At 41.8% G+C, this 27,460-nt stretch overlaps 1 long non-coding RNA gene across 1 annotated transcript in view; it reads right to left on the bottom strand.

Moving 5' to 3' along the window:
* The window catches only part of LOC134348880 (uncharacterized), a 59,958-nt gene extending 34,861 nt beyond the window's left edge, over window positions 1-25,097 (bottom strand). Inside the window, exon 1 of the long non-coding RNA XR_010018512.1 lies at window positions 24,982-25,097. This is a non-coding gene — a long non-coding RNA (uncharacterized LOC134348880). The remainder of the gene's footprint in view (window positions 1-24,981) is intronic.
* Between the last annotated feature and the right edge of the window lie 2,363 nt (window positions 25,098-27,460).

Genomic DNA, 27,460 nt, shown 5'->3' with positions numbered 1-27,460 from the left:
TCTTGCTGTGTTCTATAATCATCATTGAAAATCAGTCTCAGTAAAATTGAGCCATTCTTTTCTTTACCTTCCCTGCTGCTTTCTAGAACTGTCTCTGGCAATTTCAAACCTTTTAGCCATTTTTGTAAGGTAATGAAAAATCTGTCACAAGACATCCAGTCAAGTTAGCGCACTTGTCAATGTACTGACCCAGCCATATTCCTCTTGCCCTACAGTTCCTTCAATATGTTTCTGCAATCTTCAGCCAGAATTTGTTCTTTAAATGCTGTTCTCCAAAGTGTCAGAGTCCTAACAGGTTATTCTTCTTTATATGGGGGATATTTGTTTGCCAAGTCTGCTCTGAAGGTAATATAAATGTGCTGATTCAGAAAACTGTGGAGCAAGGTGGCTACTGGGGCCATTGCTGTGTAAATCTGGTCTCATATTTGCCTCAAAACAGTGCAATTCACCCTATTCCAAGCTCATCAACTACAGCACTTTGACAAAAGGAAATTTATAAAGGCCAAATTTAATGGAGACTATGTTAACTTACCTTTAAGTATATTGTACCTATCTGTTGGCAGTAGTGACATAGAAAATACATGAAGACAATGAGAATTTAAATGAGATTCACTTTGTTGATCATTTATTAAAAACTATTTTGTACAGCAAATTTCATTTGATTAATGCACTGTGAAATGATTTGATCTGTATAAATAATGTGCAAGACAAGAATTCACGGTATCTTGGTACATGTGACCATAATAAGCCAAGACCAAAATGTTTTTATTGTACTTCAATCACAACAGGTGCACAGCAACCGGCAACATAAATTATATATTGACCTAAAGCCTACTAATTAGTTTTGATTCATAATCTGCTGTTTTTGTAAATTGACTAAGATTGATAAATATGCTTGTTCTTCTCACTCGCCCCACATTATAACATAGAATCTGCTTGTATAAATCAATGTAAATAATTAATAAACAATAAATTTCAATAAAACTTCTATTTCTACATTACTGGTTAGCTTATGTTCATTTATCCATAGCTGCAATTACCAGTGAGTGCACAGTTTTTTCAAAACAAATATAATTCACAGATTTTACAAATCAATTCAAGTACAATATCACATGGGAGTAGAACATTTTTTTAAATTGCCAAAAAGTTTAGTCACATGTACGACATTTGTATCTGTATTAATCAATCAAAAACAATGTATATTTTTTCTAGTAAGTAAGATAGCAACCATTGCCAGATTGATTCATGTCACTAATAAATTCAACAGGACATTCAGGGGGTGTGTCACCCTCGCAGCCCTGACATTATTTCCATATACGGTGTGCATGGGATGACATATTCACTGTGCAGCATGTTGTTTGGAACATTTCATAGGGTCAGTTTTTCAGAGAGTGATTATTCATTATTACTCCTTGGACAATCAGATCCTCATAACGTTGCCCTGGGTCACTGACATAATAATCCCCTTCTTTACTTTGCAATGATTCAAACTACTGAGTCCTCTCTTTCCACCACTCCATGATGCCCCCCTCAGCCTGTACAAAAACCCCAACTGATTTACCTGAGTTCCCTCGTCCTCCCAGTTGCACTCAAGTCCCTCCAATTATTTCAATTACCAAATTCTGCAATTGCTTGAGGCTCACAATGGTGATCTCAAACTCCAACTTCCTCTGGAATCTACCCAGTCTCAGATGTGCCATAACCCACAGCTCCGGTCATTCCCTCGTCCCCAACACTGGTTCTTTCTTCTCACTACCAACAACTTCCTTACTTAGCCATGGTCATTCCCTTCCCTTCACAACACTACATTCTGCTCACACCCCTCCCCCCCCCACTCCTTATCCATACTTAGTAAAGGCACTAATCTTTCCTTATAACTCCAGCACCACCACGCCACCAGCTTTTCTTTCTACACAATCTCAAACTTCCTCGCTCCCCTTCACAGATCACATCCAAAATCATCACTCATTTCTTCCATCCCTTTTCTCACCCCAAATAAAAAGCAAAGATTTGGTTCTCAGACTTCCAGTGTTCTATCCGTCCAACTTCTCAAACCAGATTAGAAAGCCATCTTCCATTTGAGCCTACTAGAACTTCAAGGCAATAATCTCCAAACATAATAGCAGACTTGGGTAACTAACACCTGCAGTTTCCCCACTAAACAAGTGCATGAAAATGAGGTAAAGTGACCTGGAGACAAAATTTATTTTGTAGATTAACTTCTACACTGAAACAGCAGTGTTGTACAGGAGATGATGCAATCAACATTAGTCATCAGCATTGTTACCCAGGGACTGAAACTAATCAACATGTACTAATTTAGAATAATAAAATAAAACACACTCAATTTAAAATAGATGTTATAACTTTGAAAGTGTCCCATGCTAGTTCACAATGCAATCACCAAGCTTAAGAAAGATTAAGGAAATTTAGAGTATTATCATAATTGTGAGTTATGTGTTGAGTATTAAAGGCAAGACTGCAGATGGAACTGAAAAGCTGTTTTGGGAGAAATGATGCCATGGATGCTGAAGATATGGGCAAACGGAAGTGTGAATGCCAAACAGGAACCGGGATGTAGAATAAGGATGAGCTGATGGATGTTTTGTCTGCTTTACTACAGAGATCATTCTTTCTTGTGACATATTTCCTGGCTGCAGGCCGAGCATCAAGTTTGAGGAGGGACCCTAAATAATCAGTGCCCAGCAAATTGTGCTTCTCCCCTCAGTATGGTTCAGTGCGTACCATAAAAAAAAATATTTTAACATAGACAAAAGTCTCGCTCTAAGTAGGAATTTGATACTAAACAAGGTGGGACAGTGGAAACCTGATTGGATGAGGACTAACCAATCAGGAGGGATGGAAGTTGGGATATAAATACCACTAGACTTGACACGCCCAGGCAACATCCTTGATGAAGATGCCAGAGTTTATCACCATAACACTGGTCAAAATCGATACCAATACACTGTACTCATCTGGAAGTACGAGAAGTGTTTATTCATAATGTTGGAGTAGGTTAAAAGGTTGGCACAATATAGTTGGTTGAAGGGCCTGTACAGTGGTGTACTATTCAATATTCTATATAAGAAGTAAAATGGGGCACTGTAAAGGAAATTTAAGGAGTTAGGTAGAAAGTTGAAATGCTGGACTTCTGGGATTGTATTCTCAGGATTACTTCTCATGTTATGAGTGTAGAAAAAGGAAGACAAAACAAATAAATAGTGCTAAAGAGTTAGTTCAGGGGGTAATGCTACAGATATTTAGATTATTGGAACCTTTACTTTATACTTTATTGTCACCAAACAATTGGTACTAGATATTTGATTCTGCGCTTCACACTCCCTGGTTTACAAATATTAAATATTAAAGATATTAAAAATAATTAAAATAGTAAATATTAAAAATTTAAATTATAAATCATAAATAGAAAATAGAAAAATGGGAAGTAAGGTAGTGCAAATAAACCGAGAGGCAGTTCTGGATATTTGGAGGGTACGGCCCAGAACTGGGTCAGGGTCCATTCAGCAGTCTTATCACAGTTGGAAAGAAGCTGTTCCCAAATCTGGCCATACGAGTCTTCAAGCTCCTGAACCTTCTCGCGGAGGGAAGAGGGACGAAAAGTCTGTTAGTTGGGTGGGTCATGTCCTTGATTATCCTGGCAGCACTGCTCCGACAGCGTGCGGTGTAAAGTGAGTCCACGGACGGAAGATTGGTTTGTGTCGTGTTCATGATCTTCTGCAGCTTCTTTCAGTCTTGGACAGGACAACTTCCATACCAGGTTGTGATGCACCCGAGAAGAATGCTTTCTACGGTGCATCTATAAAAATTAGTCAGGGTTTTAGGGGACAGGACAAATTTCTTTAGTTTTCTCAGGAAGTAAAGGTGCTGGTGGGCCTTCTTGGCATTGAACTCTGCTTGGTTTGACCAAGTCAGGTCATTTGTGATATTGACCCTGAGGAACTTAAAGCTTTTGACCTGTTCCACTTGCACACTACCGATGTAAATTGGGTCGTGCGGTCCGCTACTCCTTCTGAAGTCAACAACCAATTCCTTCATCTTGATGACATTGAGGGATAGGTTATTGTCTTCACACCATGCCACCAGGTTCTTAATTTCCTCTCTGTACTCAAACTCATCATTACCCGAGATACGGCCTACAATTGTGTCATCAGCAAACTTATATATTGAGTTTGATGGAAACTTGGCTACACAATCATGGGTGTACAGTGAGTATAGCAGGGGGCTGAGTACACAGCCTTGTGGGGCACCGGTGCTCAGAGTGATTGTAGAGGAGAGCTTGTCGCCTATTTTCATAGCCTGGGTCCTGGCTGTGAGGAAGTTGAAGATCCAGCTGCAGATCTGAGTGCTAAGGCCCAGGTTCCAGAGCTTAGGAATCAGTTTATTTGGAATGATGGTATTAAAGACAGAGTTGTAGTCAATGAAAAGGAGCCTTACGTATACGTCTTTATTCTCCAGGTGTTCTAAGGAGGAATGTAGGGCCAGCGAGATGGTATCTGCCATTGACCTGTTGCTCCGGTAGGCGAATTGCAAAGCGTCTAAGTTGACCGGTAGGCTGTGGCTGATGTGTGCCATTACCAATCGCTCGAAGCACTTCATAGCAATTGATGTCGGAGCCACAGGTTGATAGTCATTCAGGCATGCCACCTTGCTCTTCTTCAGCACTGGGATTATCGTTGCCTTCTTAAAACACGAGGGGTTCTTAGACTGAAGCAAGGAGCAGTTGAAGATGTCAGCAATACTCCAGCTAGCTCACTTGCACAGGCCCGGAGAACCCGTCCTGGGACGCCGTCTGGGCCCATCACCTTCCTTGGATTTATCTTCAGGAAGACCCTTCTAACGTCCTCCTCGGTGACGATGAATCTCGATGCCACCAGGTCCAGTTCATCCGGATGGAGCGGGATGCTCCTCTTCTGTTCGAATCTTGCATAGAATACGCTATGTTCATCAGGAAGAGAAGCGCCACAGTTCTGGAGCAGTAACAGAAATGGAGGGAGACTAAGAATTTTACTGGGAGGTTTGCTAATCCTACTCAGGGGGTTTAAATTAGTGAGACAGCAGGGTGGCAGTAGGCAAGTTGACTTATTGAAAAAGGAACAGACTAATCCAGCAAGAAGTACAGGCAGAAACACGTAGAAAAGCGTAAGAGGGCCAGAAAAAAGCACCCTCACATGAGAGGGACTCTAACCTCCACATTCAGGTCAGCATACTTTGCAGTAGTACCTTGTTGGTTTTGACCTGCTAAAATCTTTTTATTAGCCTTCAGTTAGGCCACTTGAGCAGAGCTTAGGAGGATGATGGCACCTAATGGTGACTCCTTTGCTTACATCTTGAGAAACGGCTTTATTTCTGTCTTTGATATCCCTTTTTTTACCCATTTCATGGTTCCTTTGAAGATCCTGACCTGGAGTTACACACAGTTCATTGCGGAAATGGGACCCCCTGTCAGGGTCCCACGACCAGCCACTTTTCAATATGCCAGTGACGCAATCTGGAAGAATAGCACGCCCTCAGGGTGCCAGATTTTTGTGGCTCTGGAGACGGGCTAATTCGAGATCCGTTCTGCCGCCTGATGTGTCGTGGCAGTACACAGAAGGTTGGAAGCAGCAACCTGGCTCTCATCTTCATCCCGACACCATTTGAGCCGACATGCACCACCACCTCCGGCTGATCACCTTCTCCCTTGAGGATGACCTGCAATCGGTCCCTGATGTCCTGGATCGTGGCACCAGAGAGGCAACACAACATCCTTAAATCTCACCTGGTGCCACAGAAATCCCTATCTGTACCTCTCACTATGGAGTCTCCTACTACCATGGCTCTGTCTGACGTCTGTCTCCTCGGCTTTATTTCAGCGCCAATTTTTGACTCGCAGCCCCGTACGCCTCTCAGACTGGCACTGTCTTCTGTCCCGACAGCTTCCAAGAGGGTGAATCCGTTTTCAAGAGGCACATCCCCCGGGGTCTTCTGTACTCCAACCATCCATCCCTTCCTCATCGTCGCCCCCCCTTCTCCCTTCCGGTATCTTCGGTGTAATGATTTCGCTGCAGGTCCTGTCCAGAAAAACCTCTGTTTCCCCGATGAGCCTGAGGTCATCCAGTTGCCTCTCCAGTGTCCCAACATGGTCCTTCAGGAGCTGAACCTGGACACACTTTCCACATTTGTAGCAGCCAGAGGCACCATCAGCATCCCTGACCTCCCACTTCATGCAGGCAGCACACTGAATCAGTTGACCTGTCATTTCTTCACCACTTCTCACCCTCTCCAACTGTGGCATATTCTCCTCCCTCAGCCTCCTCGCCGAAGACTCTCGAGCCAAAGACTCGCACTTTTCTTGCAGGGCACTTCCCTCGACAAGGCCACTCCCCTAGAGCAAACCTTGATTATATTGGCTGATATTTGACTAATTCGTTTCACTTGTCACACCTCAGCCGACCTCGAACGTTTGGCTTGCAGGCTGGTCTCGACTGGGTTTTAAATCAACTGCTCCTTCTCATCCAATGCCCTTGCTCACTCCTTCAACTGTCGCACCTCGGCCAACCTCGAATGTTTGGGTCATTGCTTTGCTGCTGCTTATGCGTGGGAGGGAGAGTTGTGGGATCATTGGGGTTCTAACATTTAATTGTCATTCATTATTTGGGGCACTCTTCTGATTTTGCGGATGTTTCCGAAGAAAAAAGAATTTCAAGATGTATATTGTATGCATTTCTCTGACATTAAATGTACCTATTGATTGTTGAAGGAATGTTTCTCCCAAATGCAGTCAGCATCAGCCGCCTCAGAGTTAGTCAGTCTTTGAAGAACAAGGTTAAAAGGCTGGAACTTGCTGTCTCAACACTGACTTGGGAGTACTTTCTCATAAGAGCTACAGCACTTATAGAAAGTAGATCAATGGTAATTTGGGATGAGTGGTGACAGCTACAGCCAATAAGTGAATTTCAGAGAAATATGCCAAATAGAAGGTTCAATTTCCAGCATCCCCACAATCACAAATGGAAATATCCAGCTAATTTGGGGCACTCCTCTGTTTTCCTGGATGGTTGCGAAGAAAAAGAATTTCAGGATGTATATTGTATACATTTCTCTGACATTAAACGTATCTTTGAAACCTTTGAATTGATCTATGCACAGAAACATAGCACTGTACTCTATGTTGAAGACCAGAGGGATCTATCTGATTGGTTCTTCTTGCCCTATGTATCAGGCTTGCACATGCAGCAACCTCCCAGTCTCTACCCAGCTAATAGAAGTCACTTGCCGCTCATTTCTATCTCATCACCTGCAACCTATTTGACCCCAGTTCTTGTTCACTCCTTGAACCAGCCAGCCTCAACTAGTTGCACCTAGCCTTCAGTTATCTCATTGTCTGTTGTGCTTAGTACCTGTTCTTTCTTATATTGTGGCTTCACGTGGTTTGTTGTTTTGCAGTCTATTATTAAAGTTATTGCTCATCGCTAAATCGTCACCACTGCTCTGCTTTTGGGTCCAGCCTCCTCTTCCTTTCCTGACACTACCCTTTCCCCATAGCTATGCAATTCATTTCCTTTACAAACATAATTTCTATGTTATATCTGCTCATTTGAGCCATGGCTTTTTTTAAAATCTCCAATACTTTGGCATTCTCAGGATCCTGAGGGAGATTTTCGAAATTGCTGAATTTACAAACACACTTTTAATTTATGTTACACTGTAGTATAATAATTTTTGTCTCATGAATCAGATGTGTTTGCAGGAAGCATAAGCAACAGGACTGTGGTGAGTTGAAAATAAATGTGAAATTGGAGCCCTGGTGAGATTGAATTTTACTGCATAGTTAAAGATTTGTGTGTTTTATTGCAACTTAGCCACTGAGAAGTTTATTGCTGTGGTTGAACCATAGTCTTTTTTTTATTCTCAAAACCATATAACAGTGTCACCAGGAGATCTCACATCTTGAGCAGGGAAAGTGTGTCACAATATACACTGACAAATGACTGAACCCAGGTGCAGAGGAATGACAGGCTCCAATGTAGAGACAGAAACAACAGCTTGTTCATAGAAATTCCAACAGAACATTGGTGGCATGACCAAATGACACTGCGAGATGAATCGTTCTGGAAACACGAGGATCCCTGCGATAAAGGCTAATTAGGAGCCCACTTTAAGTACTCACAGTATGCTTAAAGCCAGTGCCAGTCAAAAAAAATGACAAAACTAAACAGAAATAACAAGGGCCCAACAAACCTAGGTAAGACAACAATTAAAAACCAGTGCACAGGACTGCAGGGCTCATGACAAACTGAATTAGTCAACTGGGGCTGTATTTGCCTTTTCTATGTCCATCAAAACTTTTTAAAGCAACATGTGCACAATTAATATTTCGTGATGTTCTTTGCTTAATTCCGCCAAAGACCAGGGTGAAAGCTGTGCAGGTGCATTTGTCAACTTGTTTGGTGACTATACGTCTATCCTTGTAGGAACAGCAACGTAATATGTTAAAATGCCATCTCTGCTTTCACTCCCTAATTATACTTTAGCCCTATGCAAACTTCTCAAACTCCCTCTGCCATTCAGTAAATTTTGGCTAATCTGATTTTTTAGGATCCCTGTGTAGACAGGTAAATCACAATAAAAGCATCGCCACTCTTAAAATCCTCACATTTTTCAAGCAGGAGTCTCTGAAATCCAAGGGGAGATACCTCATCTGGAGGGTACAAAGCAAATTTGGACATGCTAGGAACAGAACAATTGAGAAGACCCTTTACGTTTACCATTTGTGATTGGTCTTTCATCACCTGTTTCAAATACATTCTGCTAGTTAGGCTCTACAGGACTTGATTAACGTGGTCTGTGCAAGAATCACTTTTGATGATGGACAGTGAAGACCCCACCCAGACTAGATCTTATCTCATTGCTTCCTCCAAGTGATGTTCCATGTGGAAGAGCATTGATTCGTCAGTGAAGAAGAATGATACTTGGTATTCAGAAAAAGATTTGTTTAGCATAATTGACCTGATGCCATGAGAATGTATGGAACCTGCAGACAATGTTGAGGACTCACAGGACTATTCCTCCTTTCCAGTACTGCAACCTCTGGAAGATTTGTCCCAGTGATACTGAGAGCAGTATATCCAGGGACTATGACACAGAAGTCTGATGTAAGTGATGTAAGGTAGGACAAATAAGAGACACATAAGCATTGTCCTTTGCATCTCAAATTCACTTTGGTTAGAAATGGTGCGGCACCCTAGAGCTACACAACATTCGACTGCCTTCTATTCCCTTGCTAGCTTTTGAGTTTATTTGACTATTTTATTTTCAATTCAGGCATATCTGCCTTTGCTATTTTTTCAATGCTGCACATATCCTGGTGTTAGAGGCTAAATAATCAACTTGATCCCAGGCTTCCTTATTTACGCTATTCACAAGTCTCTTGTGAGATGTATGTGAAATCTTCTCTTTCTCATTTTGAAAGTGTGATCTTCAATCCATGCCCTTAATAATATCAGCAAAATGAGAAAGAGAACTCTTCTAAGGTTCTAAGCATTTTATATTCTAGCAGAATTTAGTCCAGTGCTGGTCTGAATTCTATCTTTTTGGCAGATAGTACCAATAGGATATTAAATTGTTTCAGCCTTATTCACAAACCCTTGCATAAAGTTTTGCCTTCATTTAAACTTCTTTCATCTGAACATATGATCAATGCAACCTTTCTATTTGCAATAATAAGTTATTAAAGAAATGTTCTTTCTTTTGACAGTCCTGTATTCTGAAGTACACCAACGCCATTCTATTCTTGAATAAGACATTGAAATGAATTAGCAGCAAACACAGTAGCCTTTGAGCTCTCTCGCTTTCTCTACAAAATGATGTGTAGTGAATGACGCTGTCATCTAAACAATGTACTAATGCTGGACAGTCATCTTGAAAGAGTACTTTAGCATTTTTCCATTTTGAAAATCTTTTCATGAACATATATTTATAGATTATAAATTGAAGAAAGAACTCTGTTCAGGAAGGGCATGAAGTAATAAGCTGATGGTTTTGAGACGTGTCCACCACAACTCAAACCTAATTGTTATGCATATAATTATTTGAATAAATTTCTTAAAAGTGTAAAATGTTTCTAAAACTTAAAAAGCATAGAAACATTTTTATTTTTTCCCAGAAGGGAGACATTGTCCTCTTCTCATTGGCCACCTAAACTGAATGTCATTTTGGGATATTTCAGAGGCAATTAAAGATAACCTCAGTTGTGGGTCTGAGGTCACATACTGTATAGGCTTGATCTGTGAGGATGTCTATAGAAACCATAGAAACTACAGCACAGAAACAAGCCTTTTGGCCCTTCTTGGCTGTGCCAAACCATTTTCTGCCTTGTCCCACTGACCTGCACACGGACCATATCCCTCCATACCCCTCCCATCCATGTATCTGTCCAATTTATTCTTAAATGTTAAAAAAAGAACCCGCATTTACCACCTCGTCTGGCAGCTCATTCCATACTCCCACCACTCTCTGTGTGAAGAAGCCCCCCTTAATGTTCCCTTTAAACTTTCCCCCCCTCACCCTTAACCCATGTCCTCTGTTTTTTTTCTCCCCTTGCCTCAGTGGAAAAAGCCTGCTTGCATTCACTCTATCTATACCCATCATAATTTTATATACCTCTATTAAATCTCCCCTCATTCTTCTATGCTCCAGGGAATAAAATCCTAACCTATTCAACCTTTCTCTGTAACTGAGTTTCTCAAGTCCCGGCAACATCCTTGTAAACCTTCTCTGCACTCTTTCAACCTTATTAATATCCTTCCTGTAATTTGGTGACCAAAGCTGAACACAATACTCCAGATTCGGCCTCACCAATGCCTTATACAACCTCATCATAACATTCCAGCTCTTATGCTCAGTACTTTGATTAATAAAGGCCAATGTACCAAAAGCTCTCTTTACAACCCTATCTACCTGTGATGCTACTTTTAGGGAATTTTGTATCTGTATTCCCAGATCCCTCTGTTCCACTGCACTCCTCAGTGCCTTACCATTAACTCTGTATGTTCTTCCTTGGTTTGTCCTTCCAACGTGCAATACCTCACACTTGTCTGTAATAAACTCCATCTGCCATTTTTCAGCCCATTTTTCCAGCTGGTCCAAGTCCCTCTGCAGGCTCTGAAAACCTTCCTTGCTGTCTACTACACCCCCAATCTTTGTATCATCAGCAAATTTGCTGATCCAATTTACCACATTATCATCCAGATCATTGATATAGATGACAAATAACAATGGACCCAGCACTGATCCCTGTGGCACACCACTAGTCACAGGCCTCCACTCGGAGAAGCAATTCTCTACTACCACTCTTTGGTTCTTCCATTGAGCCAATGTCTAATCCAATTTACCACCTCTCCATGTATACCTAGTGACTGAATTTTCCTAACTAACCTCCCATGCGGGACCTTGTCAAAGGCCTTACTGAAGTCCATGTTGTCAATATCCACTGCCTTCCCTTCATCCACTTTCCTGGTAACCTCCTCAAAAAACTCCAATAGATTGGTCAAACATGACCTACCACGCACAAAACCATGTTGACTCTCCCTAATAAGTCCCTGTCTATCCAAATGCTTGTAGATTCTGTCTCTTAGTACTCCCTCCAATAACTTACCTACTACCTACGTTAAACTTACTGACCTATAATTTCCCGGATTACTTTTCGATCCTTTTTTAAACAACGGAACAACATGAGCCACTCTCCAATCCTCTGGCATCTCACCCGTAGACAGTGACATTTTAAATATTTCTGCCAGGGCCCCTGCAATTTCAACACTAGTCTCCTTCAAGGTCCGAGGGAACACCCTGTCAGGTCCCGGGGATTTATCCACTTTAATTTTCCTCAAGACAGCAAGCACCTCCTCCTTTTCGATCTGTACAGTTTCCATGATCTCACGACTTGTTTCCCTTAATTCCATAGACTTCATGCCAGTTTCCTTAGTAAATACAGATGCAAAAAACCTATTTAAGATCTCCCCCATTTCCTTTGGTTCCGCACATAGCCGACCACTCTGATCTTCAAGAGGACCAATTTTATCCCTTACAATCCTTTTGCTCTTAATATACCTGTAAAAGCTCTTTGGATTATCCTTCACTTTGACTGCCAAGGCAACCTCATGTCCTCTTTTAGCCCTCCTGATTTCTTTCTTAAGTATTTTCTTGCACTTCTTATACTCCTCAAGCACCTTATTTACTCCCTGCTTCCTATACATGTCATACAACTCCCTCTTCTTCTTTATCAGAGTTGCAATATCCCTTGAGAACCAAGGTTCCTTATTCCTATCCACTTTGCCTTTAATCCTGACAGGAACATACAAATTCTGCACTCTCAAAATTTCTCCTTTGAAGGCTTCCCACCTATCGATCACATCCTTGCCTAATTTAACTTCCTGAAGAATACTGTTTTTATGATAATCCAGTTGTTTGATTATCTGTGTGGTGATGAAAGTGATTTTTTTTTATTCCTGAAATGGGTAGGGGTATCTGACAGAGGCATTTCAAATCAGGAATGGGAGAGATTCAGCAGGTGGAGAGAAAGTAATCATTAAATGGATGAAATTATTAACTACAGTCCAGTCAGATTTATGTAGTGGTGGAGGAAATTCTCAAAACAATAAACAATAAATAAAGACAGAACTGGCAGTCACATGGATATAAGGACTGATCAGCAAAGGCTAGCGTGGAATTGTAGAAGACAAATTGTTTTGATCTAACGCGATAGATCGAAAAGATTGATGGAAGAAAGCAAAGGATACAATATCTATGATTATCCTACCAGCAGTTGAAAATAGTTCATGTTTTTCACAGAATGGATAGAAATGTCTATGTGACTGTTTAACCTCCTCTTAAATGTTGTTATCTGGGTATGGGGCTAGCAACCTCATCCCATAAAAACCCAGTGCTGTAGAAATGTCAACAGAAACTCCAAACACCTTATCACTCGGAGAGAATGGATCTTCGCCTAGAAGATATATGAAGTGTGTGGTGAAAGTGGAAGCCAGAAGGTCAATCAACCTTAAGCCCAGGTCTGATAATTCTGCTGAACAACTCCCAGTCTCCTATGCCCCAGTAGGAGTGATGGGCTCAAGAGGAAGAAATGTTGTTACCATATCCAATTTCACTATTTCCCCCAGCAATGTGTTCCAGGAAACCAGCACTCTCTGTGTGTAAAAAAAAAATTGCCTCTTACATCACTTTTAAACTTACCTCTCTCACCTTAAAGCCATGCCCTCCAGTATTTGGCATTTCAGCTCTGAGGAAAAAGACTGAATACCTACCTTTCTGCACCTGTTCCAAAGCCTCTGCATCTTTCCTGTAATTTGGCAAGATCTGCACGCAGTATTGCAAAATGTGGCTTAACAAATTTTTATACAGCTGCAACATGATTTCCTGACTTTTGTACTCCAGCTAGAACTAATGAAAACAAGCATTCTGTATTACTTCTTTGCCACCTTAACAGCTTGTGTTTGCTGCTATCAGGGATCTCAAGATCCCTCTCTATATCAGTGCTCTAAAGGGTCCTCACATTTTCTGTACAGATCTGACTTTTCTATGCGAGGCACCTTACACTTGTTTGGGTTAAACACCATTTCTCATTTTTATTCTGCTTAAATTTCAAACTGATCTATGTTCTGCTGTATCCATTGAAAACCTTCTACAATTCCATTAATCTTCCTACCATCTGCAAATTTACAGTGCAAGTCCAAACACTGAAGTTTTGTAAAAAGATTGCTGATCCTTTTGCAAAACCTCAAGACACAGACCTGCAGTTAGAATATTACCTCTTCACTACTACCCTCTGCTTTCCACTGCCAAGCTAATTTTGAATCCAATTTGGATTCAATGTGACTCAATCTTCTGGATCAGCTTACCATGAGGGAACTTCTTGAAATCACTACTAAATTCCATGCATCTAATATCCACTATTCTACCCTCATCAATCAGCTTCAACACCTCCTAAAAACTCAAACCCACACAAAGCCTCTCAGAATACCACTAAATAAACACATGCTTTTCCAAATGTAGGTAAACTCTATCCCTGTAAATTTAGTCAGCTCCATCTTGGGCACTAGCCTACAAAGTACCCAGGACATCTTCAGGGAGCAGTGTCTCAGAAAGGCAGCGTCCATTATTAAAGACCTCCAGCACCCAGGGCATGCCCTTTTCTCACTGATACCATCAGGAATGAGGTACAGAAGCCTGAAAGCACACACTCAGTAATTCAGGAACAGTTTCATCCCCTCTGCCATCCAATTCCTAAATGGACATTGAACCTTTGGACACTACCTCACTTTTTTTAATATACAGAACTTCTGTTTTTTGCATGTTTTAATCTATTCAATATGCGTATACTGTAATTGATTTACTTATTTATTATTATTTTTTCTTCTGTATTATGTATTGCATTGAACAGCTGCTGCTAAGTTAACAAATTTCATGTTGCATTCCGGTGATGATAAACTTGATTCTGATTTTGTTTCTGATCTTCTCCAATAATTCCGTTGCCAGTGATGCTAAACTCTCTGACCTACAGTTTACTGGAAAATCCATAATGCACTTCTTAAACAAAGGAACAACACTTGCTAAAAAATGTTGGTCTACCTATCCATCTTTGTGTCTAAATCACTCAAATTAGCATGCAAATCCAGCAAATGATTTTGAAAGACAAATTAAATGGTGGCCTCTATTGCAAGAGGATTTGAGTATATAGGTGCAAAGATCTTGCTTTGATTACATAGGGTGAAATTCTTTCTGGAGCATAGTGTACAGATTTGTTTGCCATACCTAAGGACTAGTTCACTTGTGATTGAGTGAATGCAGGAAATAATCAGTTTGATTCCTGACACAATAAATTTGTTTTATATGATGAGATTATATATACTGTCTCGCCCCTGCCTCCACTCAGTAGGCAGATCGTCCTCAGGAATAGACTATGCAGCACCGGCGGAAGCACAACAGTCAGACACCGAGATCCCGGCTTACGGCACCGCCGTTTCAGGGCTCCAGTTGGAGGACATCTCCATCGGCCCGGCAGCCGATCGACTCCTGTGCGACATGTCCACCGGCAAACCCCGACCCGTGGTACCAGCAGCATGGAGGCGCCGGGTGTTCAACACGCTGCACGACCTGGCCCACCCACCCATCCGGGCATCCATCAAGCTGGTAGCGGACAGATTCATCTGGCACAGTTTGCACAAACAGGTCGGACACTGGGCCAGGAGCTGCATATATTGCCAGACCGCCAAGGTCCAATGGCACGTGAAGGCTCTCCTCCAGCAGTTCCAGCTGACACACAGGAGGCTCCAACACATCCACATGGACATTGTTGGCCCCCTGTCAGTCTCCCGGAGCGCCAGGTATATCTTTTCCATGGTAGACAGGTTCACCAGATGGCCGGAAGCCGTACCGCTCGCAGACACGTCCACTGAGTCCTGTGCCAGGATGCTCATTGCAAACTGGATCGCCAGGTTCAGCCTCCCAATGAACATCACCTCCGACAGATGGGCGCAGTTCACGTCAGGTTTGTGGACAGCACTGGCGCAGCTCCTGGGCTCCCAGCTGCATCACACCACAGTGTACCATCCCCAATCCAAAGGTTTGGTAGAGCGATTCCACCAGAATCTCAAGTCGGCCCTGATGGCGCGCGTCAGGGGCCCCAACTGTACATATGAGCTTCCCTGGGTCCTACTGGGCATCCATACAGCCCCCAAGGAGGACCTGGACAACTCCTCGGCGGTATAGGTCTACGGCGCCCCACTGACGGTCACAGGCGAGTTCGTACCAGAGGCCCAAGGTTCGGAAGAAACTCCAGCAGTGGCGCTAACGAGGCTGCGGGTCAAGATAGGGACCCTGGAACCGGTCCCCACCTCCAGGCATGGTCCCACGCCATCCTTCACTCCTAAAGACCTCCAAGGCTGTAAGTATGTTTTTATCCGCAGGGGCATGCACAGGTCACCTCCATAGTGGCCGAACCACGTGTTTCGTAGAGGTGGGTGGCTGGGAAGAGACTTTTACGGTGGACCGCCTCAAACCGGCTCACTTGGACATTGAGCAACCAGTGTGGGTACCCACACCGCACTGGCGAGACTGGCCACCCAGGCAAGCCACACAGACTGGGGGCTCCACTCCCCCGATGGATGTTTCTTGGGGGGGGGGTGGCGGCCCACACACGTGGGACTCGAACTGCCATCGGGAGCCGCAGACAGACACGCGGTAGCACGTTTGGAACTACCCGCTCGGGGCGGACCTTCCAGGGACAGTCTGACATCACGTCCGCCCCGCGGGTCGCAGGGGCCCATGGGAGGGGAGATTTAAGCGCGTGATTTTGAATCAGTAAAGGCATTCTGAGCTCAGCTCTCTCTGCCTCCGTGTGTTTCTTTAGTAGAGCATTTGCATGCGACTACAATATATAGTTGAGATGCATTTTATATTGAGTTGGAATTTATAGCTAAGCAGGGATAAGTGTTATGTATTTAACATTTCAGTAGTATTTGAGTAGGATGGTAAATGCATTGTTTGATTAAGCATTCTTTGTTTAAATAATTGATAATGGGCAATATGAAAAGTACATGAATGGCATATGTTATTATGCCACCACATCATAAGCGAGTGCCTCATTTAAGTGAAAACAAAGCTCTTCTGTGTTTTCCTTCAATTAATATTTGGAGTTACAAAACATTAACACATACCTATCACTGAAACACATATCTATCACGGAAACTTCTCTAAGTACTTGATGCATGGACAATTTAAACATTGGCCCAGATAGACTGAAAGCCTAAGGGTCAGGTTGGTTCACTCGCTCTCCTGCGAATGCTTATTCCTTTCTCTGAGGCAGTGATGCTGTGAACTGATCCGGCTGCTGCGCGTTTCTGCCCCGCTGGTGTGATGAACTCGGGACCAAGGCTCGGCTTGAGCCTACTCCAGCCACTCTGGGAGTAGATCTGGGACTCAGACTGGTTCCGGATCCTGCTTATTTGCTTCTATTGTTTGCATGATATGTGTTTTCTTCTCTCTTTCTCTGCACAGTGGTTTTTGGCCTTTTTTATTGGCGTATTTGGGTTTCTTGCTTTATGGCTGCCAGTGAACAGACAAATTTCAAGTTGTATAATTTATATGTTTTTTGATAATAAAAGTGCTTTGAATCTTTGAAGTAGAGCTCAGATGTGCACCGCCATTTATTTGTACATTATACATGCGCAGCATAGTCAAAAGGTACATTGCAGACTTTGCTCAGCAATTCTCATTTAAGTTCATGCATTTTATTACCCAACTAAGGTAATAACATAAAAATATTGTTCGGAAATTGCAACAAAATGTTGCTCAATAAAATAGGGACAGGATTAATTGCCAAACTGTCAACAATTCAAAACTGATACCATTAAATTATGTTGGAACCAGGATATAATGCTGATTTCTAAATTACTAGGATAACTAGAAGAACTTTAGAGAGTTTTGGTAGAACACACAAGAGATCATTGTAATATCCGACACTCCACAAACCACATATATTAGGCATCAAACTTCAAACTGTGATGGTCAGGAAGGGGAAAGGGGTTAAGGAGACAGTGCAGAGTGGCCCCATGGCCATCCCCTTTAACAAAAGGAATATCACCCTGAATACTGTTTAGTGTGGGGGAGGAGGAATGACCGAACACAGGAAATTCACAGTGGGCGACTCTCTGGCACTAAGTCTGCCACTGTGGCTCAGAAAGGAAGAGGGAAGAAGAGGCACACTGTGATGATAGGGGATTCATTAGTTAGGGGAAGAGGCAGGAAGTTCAGTGGGTGAGAATGAGATTCCTAGATGGTAATGTTTCCTCCTGGGTGCCAGGATCCAGAATATCTTGGATCGAGTCCTCAGCATTCTTAAGTGGAAGGTGAACAGCCAGAAATTGTGGCCTATGTAGGGCCTACGGGTAGGACGAGTGACGAGTTCAGTGAGTTAGGTGCTAATTTAAAGGCGTGTTTAACGGGTAAAATTGCAGTCAACAGGATAAGTTGCAATGTAAAAGGTGGACAAAATCAAAAAGGCTGAATACAGGACTGCAGGAGTCATTTTTGAATGCACACAGTATACAGAATAAGGTAGATAAACTTGCAGCACAGTTGCGGATTGGCAGGTATGATGTTATAGGCATCACTGAATTATAGCTGAAAGAAGATTACTGCTGGGAGCTTAATGTCCAAGGATACACGTTGTATCAAAAGGGCAGGCAGGAAGGAAGGAGTGGGGTTGGTAAAAAATGAAATCAAATCTTTAGAAAGAGGTGACAGGGTTGCAAGATGTTGAATTATCGTGGATAGAACTAAGGAACTGAAAGGGTAAAAAGACCCTGATGGGAATTATATACAGACCCCCAACAACAGTAGGATGAGGCCTAGAAGTTGCAATGGGAGATAGAAAATGCATGCCAAAAACAACAATGTTACAATAATCATGGGGGACTTCAATATGCATTTAGATGGGGAAAATGAGGTTGGTGCTAGATTCCAGGAAGTGGAATTACTAGAGTGCCTATGAGATAGATTTTTTTAGAGCCTGCTAGAGGAACAGCTACTCTGGATTGAGTGTTGTGCAGTGAACCAAATTGATTAAAGAGCTCAAGATAAATAAGTGATCATAATGTGATCAAATACACCCTGAGATTTGAGAGGGAGAAAGTAAAGTCTAATATATCAGTATTACAATGGAGTAAAGGAAATTACAGAGGCATGAGGGAGGAGATGACCAGAATTGACTGCAATAGGACACTGGCTGGAATTTCTGGAAACAATCCAGAAGGCACAGGGTATACACATCCCAAAGAGGAAGACATATTCTAAAGGAAAAATGACACAACCCGAGGAAAATAAGAGAAGTCAAAGCGAGCCATATCATAGAGCAAAAATTAGTGGGATGTTAGAGGATAGGGAAGCTTTAAAAAAACAACAGAAGGCACTAAAAAAAATCATTAAGAAAGTAAAGATGGGATATGAAAGTAAGCTAGCCAACAATATTAAAGAGGATACCTAAAATTTCTTCAGATACATAAAGTGTAAAATAAAGCGGGGAACAAAAAAAAGGCAGACAAATTGAATAAGTATTTTGCATTGGTCTGCATGATGAAAGACACTAGCAGTATGAATGAAGTTCCAGGTGTCACAGGTCATGAAGTGTGTGATGTTACCACAAATAAAGAGAAGGTTCTTGGGAAACTAAAAGGTCTGAAAGTAGATAAGTCACCTGGACCAGATAGCGTACACGCCAGGGTTCGGAAAGAGGTGGTTGAAGAGATCATGCAGGCATTAGTAATCATCTTTCAAGAATTACTAGATGCTGGAATGGTTCCAGAAGACTGGAAAATTGCAAATGTCACTCCACTCTTCAAAAAGGGAGAGAGGCAGAAGAAAGGAAACTAGGCCAGTTAGTCTGACCTAGTGGTTGGGCAGATGATGGAGTCAATTATTAAGGATGAGGTCCCAGTGTGCTTAGAGGCACATGATAAAATAAGCCAGGTCAGGATGGTTTCCTCAAGGGAAAACCTTGCCTGACAGATCTGTTGGAATTCTTTGAAGAAGTAACAACAGGATAGACAACAGAGAATTGGTTGATGTTGTGTACTTGGATTTTCAGAAGGCCTTTGACAACATACCATTCATGAGGCGGCTTATCATGCAGTAAGCCTATGGTATTACAGGAAAGGCTCTAGTATGGATAAAGCAGTGGCCGATTGGCTGGAAGCAAAGAGTGGGAATAAATGGACCCTTTACTGGTTGGTTGTCAGTGACTAGTGGTGTTCCACAGGGCTCCATGTTGGGATCGATTCTTCTTGCGTTATATGTCAGTAATTTGGGTGATGGAATTGATGGCTTTGTTGCAAAGTTGGCAGATGATCTGACAATAGGTGGAGGGCAGGTAGTTTTGAGGAAGTAGAGAAGACACAGAAGGACTAAGCAACACACATAAAAATTGCTGATGAACGCAGCAGGCCAGGCAGCATCTATAGGAAGAAGTACAGTCGACGTTTCGGGCCAAGACTCTTCGTCAGGACTAACTGAAAGAAGAGATAGTATGAGATTTGAAAGTGGGAGGGGGAGGAGGAGATCCAACATGATAGGAGAAGACAGGAGGGGAAAAGATAAAACTAAGAGCTGGAAAGTTGATTGGCGAAAGGGATATGAGAAGATCATGGGACGGGAGGCCTAGGGAGAAAGAAAGCGGGAGGGGGGAATCCCAGAGGATGGGCAAGGAGTATAGTGAGAAGGACGGAGGGAGAAAACGAGAGAGAAAAAAATATATATAATAATAATAAATAAATAACGGATGGGGTACATTCTGATATGTCTACCCACGGCCTCCTCTAATGTCAAGATGAAGCCACACTCAGGTTAAAGGAACAACATCTTATATTCTGTCTGGGTAGCCTCCAACCTGATGGCATGAACATTGATTTCTCTAGCTTTCATTAATGCCCCACCTCCCCATCGTACCCCATCAGTTATTTATTTAATATTTTTTTTCTCTCTCTCTTTTTCTCTCTCTGTCCCTCTCACTATACTCCTTGCCCATCCTCTGGGAATCCTCCCTCCCCATTTCTTTCTCCCTAGGCCTCCCGTCCAATGATCCTCTTATATCCCTTTTGCCAATCAACTTTCCAGCTTTTAGTTTCATCCCTCCCCCTCTTGTCTTCTCCTATCACTTCAGATCTCCCCCTCCCCCTCCCACTTTCAAATTTCATACTATCTCTTCTTTCAGTTAGTCCTGATGAAGGGTCTCAGCCCGAAACATTGACTGTACCTCTTCCTATAGATGCTGCCTGGCCTGCTGCGTTCACCAGCAACTTTTATGTGTGTTGCTTGAAAGTCCAGCATCTGCAGATTTCCTCGTGCTACAGAAGGACTAAGAGAGATTAGGAGAATGGGCAAAGAAAAGGCAGTTGGATTACAATGTGGGGAAGTGTATGGTCATGCACTTTGGTAGAAGAAATGAAAGTATTTTCTAAATGAAGAAAAAATTCCAAAAAAACTGAGGTGCAAAGGGACTTGGGAGTCCTTGTGCAGGATTCACTAAGGGTTTAATTTGTAGGTTGAATCTGTGGTGAGGCAGGCAAATGTGATGTTAGCATTCATTTCAAGAGGACTAGAATATAAAAGTATTGTTGGGACTTTATAAAGCCCTGGTAAGACCTCACTTGTGAGCAGTTTATGGCCCCTTATGCACTGAACCTGGAGGGAGTTCAAAGAAGGTTCACAAAAATGATTCTAGGATTGAGCTGCTTGTCATATGAAGAGCTCTGGGTCTGTGTTCACTTGAATTCAGAGGAATGAGGGTGACATTGAAACCTATCAAATGGTGAAAGGCATTGATAGAGTGGATGTGGGTGGGATGCTTCCTATGGTGGGAGTGTCTAAGACCAGAGGACACAGTCTCAGAATAAAGATGAGGAGGAATTTCTTTAGCCAGAGAGTGCTGAGTCCATGGAATTCTTTGCCACAGACAGCTGTGGACACCAAGTCTTTATGTGTATGCAAGGCAGAGGTTGATAGATATTTGATTGGGCAGGGCATGAAGGGATATGGGGAAAAGGCAGGAGATTGGGGCTGAGAGGGAAAATGGATCAACCATAATGAAAAGGCAGAGCAGACTCGATGGGCCAAATGGCTCAGTTCTGCTTCTAGATCTTATGGTCTTATGGTGTTATAAATTGTTAAAATTAGTAAATAAATGAAATTACATATGGGGAGATGAACTTATTAGATAGTTCACCTTTGCTATACCCGAAGGAACACAGGACCTGTCTCCTTGGGAGGAAGGATCAAATTAGAACCGACTAAAGAAGTGAAATATCAAATCAAAAACACAGTCAATTAAGAAAAGAAGCTCATAGTCTTTCTTTTGTTAGATCCTCAAGCATTCAAAACTAATTGGGAGATTGCATTGAAAATACATTATTTAGTACCTGTCTCTGGATTCATATTTAAAATACTTATTATATTATTAAACTTGTCAAATTTGGATCAATAGTGAGATTCCTTGACTTTTCTAGGCCCCAGCACTAGTTAGGGAGGAATAATAAAGCAATTAATATTGGATGAGAATATCTTCTGAAATGCTCAACAGCTGTGGAAATGATACGGAATGTTACATCGGGATGCCATTGAGTTCATGAAAGGACCATCACCGCTAAGAACTAAAGCTTAATATCCATAGTTCAATAATTCACCAATGCAGCAATGATGGAACCTTTTTATACCCGGGTATCAGCAATTGTTGAGTTTTCTGGATATAGATTAGGAGTATAATAACAATCAACTCAACTTCTTATAAGCAGGTTATTATATACAGCAGTTTCCAAATCATCAGACTGTACAGAACATGAAGATCGTATTTCACTGATGTCTTTTTCTTCTAGTCTGCTTGTGCCTCAAGGTGAATCTGATATTAATTCATTCTGCCCAGAGTTTTATCACCATTCTAAGGAGCAAATAGTAGTAATGGACTTTACTAACACAGCTGTAAACAGAGCCTTCCACAATCAGAAGCCGTGGATGAACCACGGTATCTGAAATCCACTGAGAGCTAGATCAGAGGCATTCAAGTCTGGTGACCAAGAGCTCCAGCTATGATCTCTGGAAAGCCATCTCACAGATAAAGTGGAAAATTTGGTCCAAATTTGAATCAACAAAGGACAGTTGTGGCTGGGCTTGAATATTATCACCTCTTATAAAGTTACATCAAGCAACATAGATGAGCTCAATGCCTTCTATGCCTGCTGCAGCCATCAAAACATGGAAGAACCATCACAAGCTCCCACATCCCCTGAAGCCCCTATGATTTCAGTCTCTGAAGCTGACATGCAAACTGCCTTCAGGCAGGTAAACCAATGAAAAGCAGCCAGCCCAGATGGGGTACTTGGCCACATACTAAATACCTGTGCTGATTAACTGGCTGATACCTTCACTGAGACCTTTAACCTCTCACTCCAGCAGTGTGTGGTACTCACTTGCTTCAAACAGGCTTCAATTATGCCCGAGGAAAGCGTGGTGACTTACCTCAATGACTATTGCTGAGTAGCACTTACAGCACAGTAATGAAGTGTTTTCAGAGGTTTGTTATGAAACATTCAACTCTTGTCTGAGAAGCGACTGAGATCCACTCCAATTTGCCTACTGGAGCAACAGGCCCACAGCAGGTGCCATCTCATTGATCCTTCATTCAACCCTGAAACATCTGGACAGCAAATATGCATACATCTATAGGCTCTTTATCGACCACATTGTTGTTTGTCATCTATACCAATGATCTGGATGATAATGTGGTAAAGTGGATCAGCAAAATTTGTGGATGACACCAAAATTGCGGAGTGTAGTGGACGGCGAGGAAGGCTATCATGGCTAGCAATGGGATCTGGACCAGCTGGAAGAATGGGATGAAAACAGCCAGATGGAATTTAATGCAGATAAGAGTGACATACTACACTTCAGTAGGACCACCCAGGGCATTTTATACACAGTGAACAATAGCGCACTGAGTAGAGAGCTGTGAACAGTGGCCAACTGGAGAGATTGGAAGCCTAAGAATATGTAGTTCACTCGTGTTCACCAATTGAGTAGAAAAGGCAATGACTCATGTGCAGTTTTGAAGCTTTGAGCAGTGGCCAATCAGAAAGATCATGAGGGGTTTAGAGGAACAAATTTGTAGAGAGATCATTAAGGGATTGGACACGCTAGAGGCAGGAAACATGTTCCCAATGTTGGGTGAGTCCAGAACCAGAGGCCACAGTTTAAGAATAAGGGGTAGGCCATTTAGAATGGAGTTGAGGAAAAACTTTTTCACCCAGAGAGTTGTGAATCTGTGGAATGCTCTGCCTCAGAAGGCAGTGGAGGCCAATTCTCTGGATGCTTTCAAGAAAGAGTTAGATAGAGCTCTTAAAGGTAGTGGAGTCAAGGGATATGGGGAGAAGGCAGGAACAGGGTACTGATTGTGGATGATCAGCCATGATCACAGTGAATGACGGTAATGGCTCAAAAGGCCGAATGGCCTACTCCTGCACCTATTGTCTATTGTCTATTGAGGTCATAGACTGTTGCAAGAAACGTAAGGTTGATTTTAACTTTCCACATATTGATTGGGACTCTCTTGCTGTAAAAGGACTAGATTGGATAGAGTTTGTCAAATCTGTTCAAGAAAGTTTCTTTAATCAGTACGTAGAAGTCCCAATGAGAGAGTGTGCAGTACTTGATCTGCTGTTAGAGTATGAGACAGGACAGATGACAGAATTTTGTGTAGGGGAGCATTTTGCATCTAGTGAGCACAATGTCATTGGTTTCAAAGTAAATATGCAAAAAAATAGGTCTGGTCCATGGATTGAGATTCTAAATTGGAGGTAGGCCAATCTTGAAGGAGTCAGAAATGATCTGGCAAGAGTGGATTGAGATAGGCTGTTTACTGGCCTACTAAGCTAGTCTCTTCTGCCTCCATGTCCATATCCTTCCATTGTCTGCATATTCATGTGCTTATCTAAGAGTCTCTTAAATGCTTCTATTGTATTTGCCTCCACTACTTCCCCGGCAGCACATTCCATTCACCCACCACTCTCTGATTAAAACACCTGCCCAGCAAATCTCCTTTGCATTTACCCTCTCTCATCTTAAATGATGCCCTCTAGTATTAGGCATTATGACTGTAACCCTTAGGTTCTGCCAGCACGCGTTTGCCTAGGGGAAGACATCCTGTGGCCCAGCCAAACTGAGAAATGTCGTTTGTGTGAATGCTGTGTGATGTGTTGCCTGGTTACAAATCCGTACCACAAAATATCAGGCAGTAAACTGTATGTAATTAAACAGTTGAACTTTATAAATCTTGATCTGACTATAGGGTTAGTAAAGAAGATAAAAAGAAAAAGGAGATGTTTCATTTTAATGAAACAATCTAATGTGCATGTTGAAACTCACGGTTCCGTTCATTCATTCCCCATCGACTTCCTCTGAGCGTCATTGACCCTCGGACCCTTGCTCCAAGTCCACTCCCTCCGGTGGTCTACCAACTCTCTCCACTTATGTCTTCTCTCTTCATCTCTCACCGATAAAAGACAGCAAAATTCCTTCTCTCAGACCCACAAGAAAGAACAACATGCCTCTCATTGGATGGCGCACATTCCAAAATCCCCGTTATCTCCAGTCATAACACAAACATTGCTGCTATGGAGAAACCATTGCATTAGCAGTGAAACCTTACAGCGCATTACATGACCTTGAGAAAAAGATACTGTTCACATAATCTTATAAACATCTATTAGGTCTTTTCTCAAGCTCCACTGCTCCAGAGAAAACAACCCAAGTTTGTCAATTCTCTTCTTATAGCACATGCTCTCTAATCCTGGTAAACACCTTCTGCAATTTCCATAGCCTTCCTATCATGGAGTGACCAGAAATGACTGCAATTCTCCATATGCAGCCTTAACCAAAGGTTTATAGAGTTGTCTCCAATTAACTCTCTCTAGTTCTGGCTTAATACATGGTTTGCCTTGTCCCAATTTAATACGCTCCTACTAGGTAATTACTTATTCTTATTCATAGATATCATAAAACTAATGGACTTGTGTTCTCTCACCTGGCCAGGATCGTGTCTCAGTACCAGATCCAGTATGCCCCTCCTCTAGTTGGACCATCTCCATACCAATTTAAGAAACAATCTAATAAATTCTACTAAGAAGGTCCCAGTCTATATTGGAGAAGTTGAATTTACCCAGTACAATGACCTTTTTTTTGCATCTTCCTCTAATCTAGTTGCATATCTGTTCCTCAATGTCCCAGTGGCTAGTGGCCCTTTCCTACAGACATTGAAGAAAGGTTGTGGCTCCAGACTTTATAACAATGGTGGATCCAGAATATATATATATAATGGAACAAAGCTTCATTTTAGCTGAAGAGAGCAGTTTATAGGAACATGTCAAGGGGGAAGTGAGATTGATGTGGTTAAATGATTCCTGTTTTCATATGTCCTGGCTTAATTGTTGTCAGGGGGAAACTCTCAAAATCAAGCCCACTTATTCTGTAACTTGCCTAAAGTGCTTTGGGTACTTTGATACCTTTTTACTGAACCGATATGAAAAAAAAATTGAAAATTAGATATATAACAATAGGTGCATTTTAAAATAATATATATTTAATGCAGTAAATACATTTCTATTTAATTAATATTACATCAACAAAGATAAATCTATAAATCTATATTTCTAATGCTTTACAGAGTCATTATAAACACTGCTTAACTCAAATAACATTAATCAAGTTAGATGGCTTTTGGGGAAAGGAGATTAATTGCAACATACTTTTATGCAACAATACTTGAGCCTCTAAAACATTGAAATTGTTTGCCAAATAGCTCATTTGAGAGGCTAGCAGCTCAAGGAAATGTTCCTGTTGCATCTGTAAGTTCCACATGGTTCATTTTCTATCATGTCAATTCTCACAGGCACTATGAGAAAGAATTGCTATGGTAAAGCACTATGGTAAAGAATTGCTACCTCATAGATCCAGCAATCCTGACCTACAATGCTTTGTGGAATTTGTACATTCTCCCTGCAACCTTTTCTGTTCAAAGTAGAACATTCTCAGCTTCTGTAGTCACTACACATAACTAAAGTTCCTCATCTCTGAAATAATTCACTCCAAAGCTTTCATATCTTTCCTAAACGTCCTGCCCAGAACTGGACACAATACTCCAGTTATAGTTGAACGTGTTCTATCAAGTTTATTGATATTTCCTTGCTTTTGCACTCTATACCTTTATTCATAATCTTGGATATTGGATGCTTTTTCAACTGCTTTCATAAATTACCCCGGCACTTTCAAAGAACTATGCATACACAGTACTGTATGCCCCAGATCTCACTGAAATCCCTTTTAGAATTGTTCCCTCTAGTTGAAGCCATTTCTCATTCTTCCTATCAGCATTACATTTCATCTACCACATCTCTGCCCACTTTGTCCAAATCTCCTTCAAAAACTATTACTACCCTCGTCACAGCTAATAACTGCTCCTTGCTCTATTCCATCAGGAGATATAGAAATTATGTCCTGCACATTCAAGTCCAATCGTTAAGAAAACCAGAGGTGGAAATAATAGTCCCTGGGGATCTCCAACACATGTTTTGCTCCAGTTTGAGAAAAAACCTTTCACTACAATTCTCTGTGTCCTGTTACTTACCCAATTTTCTATTCCCGCCACTGCAGATCTTTATATTCTATGTGCTTCAATCTTGATGACAAGCCTGTTATTTGGCATATAATAGACATCTCATTTCCTTTTCTTTCATTTTATTTCATTTCCTGCATCTGATTAGTTATTTCTTTTATGCAGTTAGCCTCTCAAAGTGTTTTTGTACAGTTTTGCTCAGTCTGCTGGGATAGCTGGAGGATATTACTGAAA

The sequence above is a fragment of the Mobula hypostoma genome, chromosome 7 (assembly GCF_963921235.1).
Source record: "Mobula hypostoma chromosome 7, sMobHyp1.1, whole genome shotgun sequence".
NCBI classification, from domain to species: Eukaryota; Metazoa; Chordata; class Chondrichthyes; order Myliobatiformes; family Myliobatidae; genus Mobula; species Mobula hypostoma.
The sequence above is the reverse complement of the archived record's forward strand: the minus strand, read 5'-3'. Positions and strand labels throughout refer to the sequence as shown.